Here is a 10,236-nt window from a genome sequence, read left to right on the forward strand (position 1 = left end):
ATGGCATACACGGAGGGGTTATTTTATGCCCCATTTTAACACGGGTGGGAGGACAAAAAGAAAACGATGAATAATCGATACGTCTTCTCGGTTTACATCATTGTGGTAAATCCTCTAAGACATGGCTCGTACAGTGGTTGCAGACATGGTGCAGACACATGCATGTCAGGAGGGAAACAGACTGTAACCGAGTGCATTTACTCAAGTAGCCTGTAGCAGACAACTCATATGAACCCGGGCTGCAAAATCTTATCTTGATTTAATGTTTGCCACGTGATAGTGACACTTTTCATTCTTCGTAAGGACGTATTTCTTTCACGACAACAATGTTTTTAAACGTCAATAAAAAAAATCTTAGTATGTCCTTAGATCAGCATGTCTTTGAGCAGTCAATTATAATTTGTTCTAACTACTTTAACAACTAAGTTGAACTACTATGTACACAACAACTGAGCTGCTAATTATTAATATTATTAATAATATTAATTATCAAAATAAATAAATAAATAATTGTGTGTCAAACTACTAATCATTTGTTCAGCTATATTTTAAAATCATTTTACTACAAAAATTAACTCGCAATAATAAATCATAATCCTCATAATCCAACACTCACTCAAAACACTGGAGTTCATCTAAATCACCAAGAATCACTTCAGGGTCTTATCAAGTCCTTTCACTTTTACCAGCATTTACAGATTACAAGTCTCAAAGGCTGTTAGGGTTAAAGTTCCTGTGTTTAAAGTTGACTCTGATTCTGATTCTTTTATGCTAAAAGTACTTAAAAAAATAATTCAGAGGTGCAGTGAGGGAGTGAATGCTGCATGGCTCGCTTTAACTAACAAACAAACACACATGCTGTAAAAACAGTTAAGTGATGTGTTGGCTAGCTAACCTGTGAGAAAGTGAGTATTTTCATTTCAAATGTTGCTAATAACTGCAGCAAAGAACAATACAAAGCATATTTACATGCTTAAGGTTTTGGATTTTGATTTGTTTGTTTTTGGTTTAATTTTGTACTGTTCTTTTTTTTTTTTTTTTTTTTTAGTTTTGCCTCTGTGCTCCACCACAGGGGATTATTTTGAATCAAACAATCAAGATTAGATCGATGTGCACACTTTAACTGAAGGGGTTTAACTGCAATTTTGAATTAATTGTTTATTTTTATACACAGTCCCCCATTTGCCTCAAAAGCAACGGGGTAATTGACTGACCAGCAGTTGCATGGCCAGGTGAGGCCTGTTCCTTGTCATTCCATGAACAGATTCAGCAGGATCTGGAGTTGATCCCATGTGTTGAAGTCATTTTGTTAGCTTTGATAGCTGTTCATTGGAACAAAGAGATGCCATGCGAGTAAAAGAGGACAAACAAAAAAATCTTTAGCTGTCCAAATCAAAACTCCGGTTCCTTCTCAAACAGCAGGTATGCATTGTCAGCTCAGTAATACCAAGAAGCCTGAAAGACTGGATGATCAAAATATTCTTTCCATAATTAAGAAAAACAGCTTCACAAGTTGCAAGCCACTTCCAGATTAGACTTTTCCAGGAAACATCCCTAAGAGTTTCTCCAAGCACAGAAGTGGGATATTCTTCAGTGGCCATGTCCTGATGACCTGATCTCAACCCAACAGGGCCATGCTTTTTATTTATTGAAGATAAAAACTGAACTGACCTTTGATCTAAAATCTATTGTTGGAGGTGTACAGAAACTAAATTATGAGAAAATGTGTTAATGTCTAAGTATTTGAGAATCTACCTGTGAACTAGAGAACTAAAACACTGAATCCTCTTCAGAGCTACCAAAACATTTCATGACAAGGCCGTGGGATTGTGAAACTGTGGCCCCTCAAAAAAAAAGCACTGAAGACTAAAATGCTACTGGACAGAGCATGCTGCAGGTGGTTTTAACTGAAAGTGGAAACACCTCCACCCGCTTCCTCATACCCAACTTGACCACATGGCTCTTCAGGGGAAAGGAAAAAAAAACACTGCTAGTGCTCACTTGTCCTGTACTCACTCATACATACACACGTACACACAAACACACAGATGCTCACACACCATTAAGGTTTTAAAAAACTTTGGTAGCATTTCCATCTCAATTTTACTGAGGTTAAAGCTATGAGGGGCCCTGAAAAGACCACCAGGCCTGTACTGTGATGAGCCCATACACTCAGAAACCACACATTCGACCAAACTGTGTGAGAACTAAAGTTAAAGGCAGTTGAAAGTCTGTATGGCTTGTAGACCTTAAACCACTAATTGACTGCTGCATAAAAACTTACTTGACAGGATCTACTAAAAAGCAGAACAGAAAAAAAAATTTCTTGAAAATAATTATTCTCATATTAACTTTAAACAGTCACTTTTTGCAGTTGTGCATAAAACCTCTTTACAACAGAGGCACTCTGTTTAAAGGTTTAAAAATATTCTCCTAAATGACCAAGAATTTTTAAGATTTCATGACCTGTGGTTCTTCATATATATGTGTGTGTGTATATATATATATACACACACATTTATAAATCTCTTTACGCTCTCTTAATAGACTGACTGCGATGTTCAGACCCTTGAGCAGCACTGAATTTTAAAAACACATAGACACACAAATCTGTAGTGGAAATCACTGCATGAGCCCAGGAAGGCTGCACTCTAATTCGCAAGGGGTCATTCAGCATATTCTTGCACCTGATGCCCTTTCTGATGCAACCCAGTCTCCTCCCAGGATTAAACCAGGAATCTTTTGCTTGTTTGGCAAATGTGCAAACCACTATATTATAGAGCCACATATAGAACATTTCTGAAAACCATACTTTATCATTGCTTACAAAAATTAAATTATGTACAGTTTTATTTCATTTATATTAATATTATTATTTATATAGCACTAAATCACAACAACAGTCACCTCCGGGCGCTTTACATTGTAAGGTAAAGATCCTACAATCAGATGACCCCCCTATGAGTAGGCACTTGGCAACAGTGGGAAGGAAAAACTCCCTTTTAACAGGAAGAAACCTCCAGCAGAACCAGGCTCAGAGAGGGACAGCAGCCATCATCTTTCACTGGTTGAAGGTGAGGGGAGGAAGACAGGACAAAGACAAACAAGTACCACGCAAAGAAAACCATCTGTACCTTCCCCAGGGCTGAGCTCATTTAAGGTGGAGTGTGGGATAGTGGAAAATCAGCCTGTGGACTGAGAAATCAAGATGTTAAATATTAAACTGCAAGTCTTCCAGGCAAAAGAGTATAGGGGCCATCCAGATTCTTATCTTTGTGTTATCTTATTCCAATCCCAATGTGTCCAACAGCTAACGCTTGGATGGAATTTGATCATGCGACAGGAGAAAGATCCACAGCAGCAAAACAGAATGACTGAAAAAAGAAAAATAATCAAGGTGCTGCAACAGCCGAGTCAAAGTCCAGGCTTGAACAAGACTGAAATGTTGTAGTGAGACCTTAAGAGAGGTGTGCATGAATGAGCCTTAATGAACTAAAGGAACACTGTTAACAAGAGTGAGCCAAAATTCCTCCACCATGACGTGAGAGACTGACAAAAGCAAGAAGAGAATAAATACTTCAGGTTATTGTAGTTGATTCTACAAGACGATGAATTATGGGGTGTACTCTGCTTTTTAACAGGGCTACACAGACACCAATACAATCTTTGTTTTTCATGTGACTTTAAATGTGACAAAACAACTATAAGGTAAAAACTAATCTGAAATGAAAATATAGCTAAACTAATACTTTTTAATTGGGTTGCACTGCATAATGAACATTCACATTTGATGTCATGGTCTCAGCAAGCCATTTGAAAGTCTATGTAAAGTTACAAGCAGGAAGGCTTTGCTCTTATATATTGCTGGTTGGACATGGTGCATTATGACTTTAACTTAGCTCTGAAAGGTCAGGTAGTCATCGTACATATTTGATATTATATATATATATATATATATATATATATATAGGTTTTATGCACAACTGCAAAAAGTGACTGTTTAAAGTTAATATGAGAATAATTATTTTCAAGAAATTTTTTTTTCTGTTCTGCTGGGTGTTTTATATATATATATATATATATATATATATAAAAAACACCCAGCACGCCCCTGCGGGCGGTTTATCCTTCAAGCTCGGGTCCTCTACCAGAGGCCTGGGAGCTTGAGGGTCCTGCGCAGTATCTTAGCTGTTCCCAGGACTGCGCTCTTCTGGACAGAGATCTCCGATGTTGTTCCTGGGATCTGCTGGAGCCACTCGCCTAGCTTGGGAGTCACCGCACCTAGTGCTCCGATTACCACGGGGACCACCGTTACCTTCACCCTCCACATCCTCTCGAGCTCTTCTCTGAGCCCTTGGTATTTCTCCAGCTTCTCGTGTTCCTTCTTCCTGATATTGCTGTCATTCGGAACCGCTACATCGATCACTACGGCCGTCTTCTTCTGTTTGTCTACCACCACTATGTCCGGTTGGTTAGCCACCACCATTTTGTCCGTCTGTATCTGGAAGTCCCACAGGATCTTAGCTCGGTCATTCTCCACCACCCTTGGGGGCATCTCCCATTTTGACCTCGGGACTTCCAGGTTATACTCGGCACAGATGTTCCTGTACACTATGCCGGCCACTTGGTTATGGCGTTCCATGTATGCCTTGCCTGCTAGCATCTTGCACCCTGCTGTTATGTGCTGGATTGTCTCTGGGGCATCTTTACACAGCCTGCACCTGGGGTCTTGCCTGGTGTGATAGACCCCAGCCTCTATGGATCTTGTGCTCAGAGCTTGTTCTTGTGCTGCCATGATTAGTGCCTCTGTGCTGTCTTTCAGTCCAGCTTTGTCCAGCCACTGGTAGGATTTCTGGATATCAGCCACCTCCTCTATCTGCCGGTGGTACATACCGTGCAGGGGCCTGTCCTTCCATGATGGTTCCTCGTCTCCCTCCTCTTTCTTGGGTTTCTGCTGCCTGAGGTATTCACTGAGCACTCGGTCAGTTGGGGCCATCTTCCTAATGTATTCTTGGATGTTCGTTGTCTCATCCTGGACTGTGGTGCTGACACTCACCAGTCCCCGGCCCCCTTCCTTCCGCTTAGCGTACAGCCTCAGGGTGCTGGATTTGGGGTGAAACCCTCCATGCATGGTAAGGAGCTTTCTTGTCTTTATGTCAGTGGCTTCTATCTCCTCCTTTGGCCAGCCTATTACCCCAGCAGGGTACCTGATCACGGGCAGGGCGTACGTGTTGATGGCCCGGATCTTGTTCTTACCATTCAGCTGACTCCTCAGGACTTGCCTGACCCTCTGCAGGTACTTGGTGGTTGCAGCTTTTCTAGCGGCCTGTTACACCCCGGCCTAGGCAACCGGGGTGCAACGCAGGAAAATAAAAATAAGGCAAAAACACACGAGAAAAAACTAATACGGGCTTCCACAAAAATAATCCCAAAACGAGATTTAAAGCAAGATACCACATTTATTTACATCACCAAACACAAGACGCCAAACTATTTACAACGGGGGGGGGGGGAGATCGCGAACATGACATACTGAAACACAAGGCTTAAATACATAGAAGGAGCAATTAGGGAATGGACCACAGGAGGGAAACACAGCTGGGGCAAATTAGAACTGACGAGACAGGGAAAATGTAAACTGAACACACTAAGATAACAACAGACCTTCAAAGTAAAACAGGAAACACATGACAGTCACGCAAAAACAAAACACTGACACACCGAAACGTAACATTTCCCCCTACCCAAAAATCAAACATGTAACCCCAAGTGAAATGTTTGATCAAAACCGGATGAAGGCTGGTGGAGGCTGGAGCGGTCCCACGGACCCTCCAGCAGACGACGAAGGCTGGAGCGGTCCCCCGGACCCTCCAGCGAAGACGGATGAAGTCTGGAGCGGTCCCACGGACCCTCCAGCGAAGGCAGACGAAGGCTGGAGCGGTGCCTCGGACCCTTCAGCGAAGGCGGACGAAGGCTGAAGCGGTCCCTCCAACGGACCCTCCAGCGAAGACGGACGAAGGCTGATGAAGGCTGGAGCGGTCCCACTGACCCTCCAGCAGACGACGAAGGCTGGAGCGGTCCCTCGGACCCTCCAGCGAAGACAAACGAAGGCTGACGAAGGCTGGAGCGGTCCCACTGACCCTCCAGCAGACGAAGGCCGGAGCGGTCCCTCGGACTCTCCAGCGAAGGCAGATGAAGGCTGGAGCAGTCCCTCGGACCCTCCAGCAGACGACGAAGGCTGGGGCGGTCCCTCGGACCCTCCAGCGAAGGCGGATGAAGGCTGGACCGGCCCTCGGACCCTCCAGCGAAGACAGACGGCTGAAGCGGTCCCTCCCTCGGACCCTCCAGCGACGGCGGACGGCCGAAGCGGTCCTCGGACCCCTCAGCGATTGGACGAGCCCCCATATGTTACACCCCGGCCTAGGCAACCGGGGTGCAACGCAGAAAAATAAAAATAAGGCAAAAACACACGAGAAAAAACTAATACGGGCTTCCACAAAAATAATCCCAAAACGAGATTTAAAGCAAGATACCACATTTATTTACATCACCAAACACAAGACGTCAAACTATTTACAACGGGGGGAAAGATCGCGACCATGACATACTGAAACACAAGGCTTAAATACATAGAAGGAGCAATTAGGGAATGGACCACAGGAGGGAAACACAGCTGGGGCAAATTAGAACTGACGAGACAGGGAAAATGTAAACTGAACACACTAAGATAACAACAGACCTTCAAAGTAAAACAGGAAACACATGACAGTCACGCAAAAACAAAACACTGACACACCGAAACGTAACATTTCCCCCTACCCAAAAATCAAACATGTAACCCCAAGTGAAATGTTTGATCAAAACCGGATGAAGGCTGGTGGAGGCTGGAGCGGTCCCACGGACCCTCCAGCAGACGACGAAGGCTGGAGCGGTCCCCCGGACCCTCCAGCGAAGGCAGACGAAGGCTGGAGCGGTGCCTCGGACCCTCCAGCGAAGACAAACGAAGACTGAAGCGGTGCCCCGGACCCTCCAGCGATTGGACGAGCCCCGGTGGAGGCTGGAGCGGTCCCACGGACCCTCCAGCAGACGACGAAGGCTGGAGCGGTCCCTCGGACCCTCCAGCGAAGGCGGATGAAGGCCGGATCGGCCCTCAGACCCTCCAGCGAAGGCGGACGAAGGCTGAAGCGGTCCCTCCAACGGACCCACCAGCGAAGACAAACGAAGGCTGGAGCGGTCCCTCGGACCCTCCAGCGAAGGCGGACGAAGGCTGAAGCGGTCCCTCCAACGGACCCTCCAGCGAAGACGGACGAAGGCTGATGAAGGCTGGAGTGGTCCCACCGACCCTCCAGCAGACGACGAAGGCTGGAGCGGTCCCACGGACCCTCCAGCGAAGGCGGAGGAAGGCTGGAGCGGTCCCACCGACCCTCCAGCGAAGGCGGATGAAGGCTGGAGCGGTCCCACGGACCCTCCAGCGACGACAAAGGCTGGGGCGGTCCCCGGACCCCCCAGCGAAGGCAATCCCGGACGAGCCCCCATATGTTACACCCCGGCCTAGGCAACCGGAGTGCAACACGAAAAAAAGTAAAAATAAAGAAAAAAAAACACACAAAAAACCCCACTAAAGCTCACCACCAAAATCCCGAAACGAAAGTATCGACAAATCTATTTACAACAAACTATTTATTTACAACAAAACACCAAACTATTTACAACACGGGGGAGATCGCGACCATGACACACTGAAACACAAGGCTTAAATACATAGAAGGAGCAATTAGGGAATGGACCACAGGAGGGAAACACAGCTGGGGCAAATTAGAACTGACGAGACAGGGAAAATGTAAACTGAACACACTAAGATAACAACAGACCTTCAAAGTAAAACAGGAAACACATGACAGTCACGCAAAAACAAAACACTGACACACCGAAACGTAACAGGCCTCTTCATGGTTCCCATTCGCCTGTGGGATCCCCAAGTACTTGTAACTGTCCTCTATGTCTGCAATGTTGCCTTCTGGTAGTTCAATCCCCTCAGTTCTGACTACCTTCCCTCTCTTTGTTACCATCCGACTACACTTCTCCAGTCCGAACGACATTCCAATGTCATTGCTGTATAGCCTGGTAGTGTGGATCAGTGAATCGATGTCTCGTTCACTCTTGGCATACAGCTTGATGTCATCCATGTACAGGAGGTGGCTGACAACTGCTCCGTTCCGTAGTCGGTATCCGTAGCCAGTCTTGTTAATGATCTCACTGAGGGGGTTCAGGCCTATGCAGAACAGCAGTGGGGACAGAGCATCTCCTTGGTAGATCCCGCACTTGATGGTGACTTGTGCTATGGGCTTGGAGTTGGCCTCTAGTGTTGTACGCCACATCCCCATTGAGTTCCTGATGAAGGCTCTTAGGGTCCCATTGATCTTGTACAATTCTAGGCATTCCAGTATCCAGCTGTGGGGCATTGAGTCATAGGCCTTCTTGTAATCAATCCAGGCAGTGCACAGGTTGGTCAGTCTGGTCTTGCAGTCTCGGCTGATTGTTCTGTCTACCAGTAGCTGGTGTTTTGCGCCTCTGGTATTCTTGCCAATTCCTTTCTGTGTCCCGCTCATGTATTGACCCATGTGCCTGTTCATCTTAGCCGATATGATGCCTGACAGGAGCTTCCATGTAGTACTGAGGCAGGTTATTGGTCGGTAGTTGGAGGGGACCGGTCCCTTCTTGGGGTCCTTGGGGATCAGGACCGTCCGGCCTTCAGTTAGCCATTCCGGGTGTCTCTCGTTAACTAGCAGCTGGTTCATTTGTGCTGCCAGACGCTCGTGGAGTGCAGTCAGCTTCTTCAGCCAGTAGGCGTGAACCATGTCGGGCCCTGGTGCTGTCCAACTCTTCATACTGGAGACCCTTTCTTGGATATCTGCCACTGTGATGGTTACTGGACCCTGTTCAGGGAGGTCGCTGTGGTCAGCCCTCAGATCCTCATATATATATATATATATATATATATATATATATATATATATATATATATATATATATATATATATATATATATATATATATATATAAATAAAGTGAACCTGCTACCTCCCTAAAAAAACTAATCCCACATATAATATTTTTATGTTTTGGAGTCATTTTGTAATTGCTCCTCAGTTACAAGATGCCAGCCTATTCGGGAGGTATGTTGTCCTCAACCTATAGTCAGTACAGTATGTGTTTAATCAAAAACAGTACTCTACATACTCTCAGGTGTCATGTTTTGTAGAACTGTGGTCTGCAGTGGCTGCTAGAGCAGCACTGATCTCTGTGATGTGGACTGTGTTACTTATTATGGCATACTGCGGCATCCGTCAGCCGTTTCTGAATGTAGAAACGCGTTCAAAGTGTCAGAGTGAACGAGAATAACCAGCTCGTGTAAAAAACAGCCAGTTGTCGTGACGATTTTGGGTTTGAAGTCCTCGTGCCTTCATTGTATGTCATAATTTCTCATGGCATGCAAATTCACACCCCACATTCAAATAAAACCACAACCACCACACGGGGGGTAACAGTTTACAACCCACACATGAAAAACAAAACTGTGTAACATTTGTGATGTAAGGGGCACAAAACTTCAAGAATAAATTTAGAACCCATTCGTCCTTCAGTTGTGTGATTTACTGACAAAAAGTAGTAAGCTGATGTTGTATCACATATATTTCAGTATCCCTTAATTAAACCTTTCAACATTTACTACACAGTGTTTACTATTAATAGTATTAACCTATGAATATCATTAAGTTCAGCAGATTACCACAGAATTATTTCAAGATTAAGTCTGACGGTATCTACTCAAATGTAAAGATCATCAGTTTCAAAGTATCCCCAAAAAACGTTTTATTTCTCAATGCAGATTATTTAACTCTGACAAACACACCACCTGCATGAGCAACGCAATACCAATAGAAAAGGCTTTTTTGGAGAAAATAAAATGATAAATAAATGAACAGTACATTTAAATCAATAACATTGTTCTCAAATACAGCAGTCTTAATTAAAACCATCAATACTGCATCAATACCATCAATACTTCTGAATTAGTTCAGTAAATTTGTTCATGAGTTAGTAACATGAAGGAGCAGCAGTCAAGTAGAGCTAAGTATCAGATCAAATGCAACATATTAGTAGTATAAATAGAAGGTTAACTTTTTTATTTAATATAAGAGTTTCCTTCTATCACCTATAAAATATGTACATCCT

This window comes from Diplotaxodon limnothrissa, linkage group LG11 (genome assembly GCF_057381915.1).
Source record: "Diplotaxodon limnothrissa isolate DT_005_m linkage group LG11, D_limnothrissa_male_GT1.1, whole genome shotgun sequence".
NCBI classification, from domain to species: domain Eukaryota; kingdom Metazoa; phylum Chordata; class Actinopteri; order Cichliformes; family Cichlidae; genus Diplotaxodon; species Diplotaxodon limnothrissa.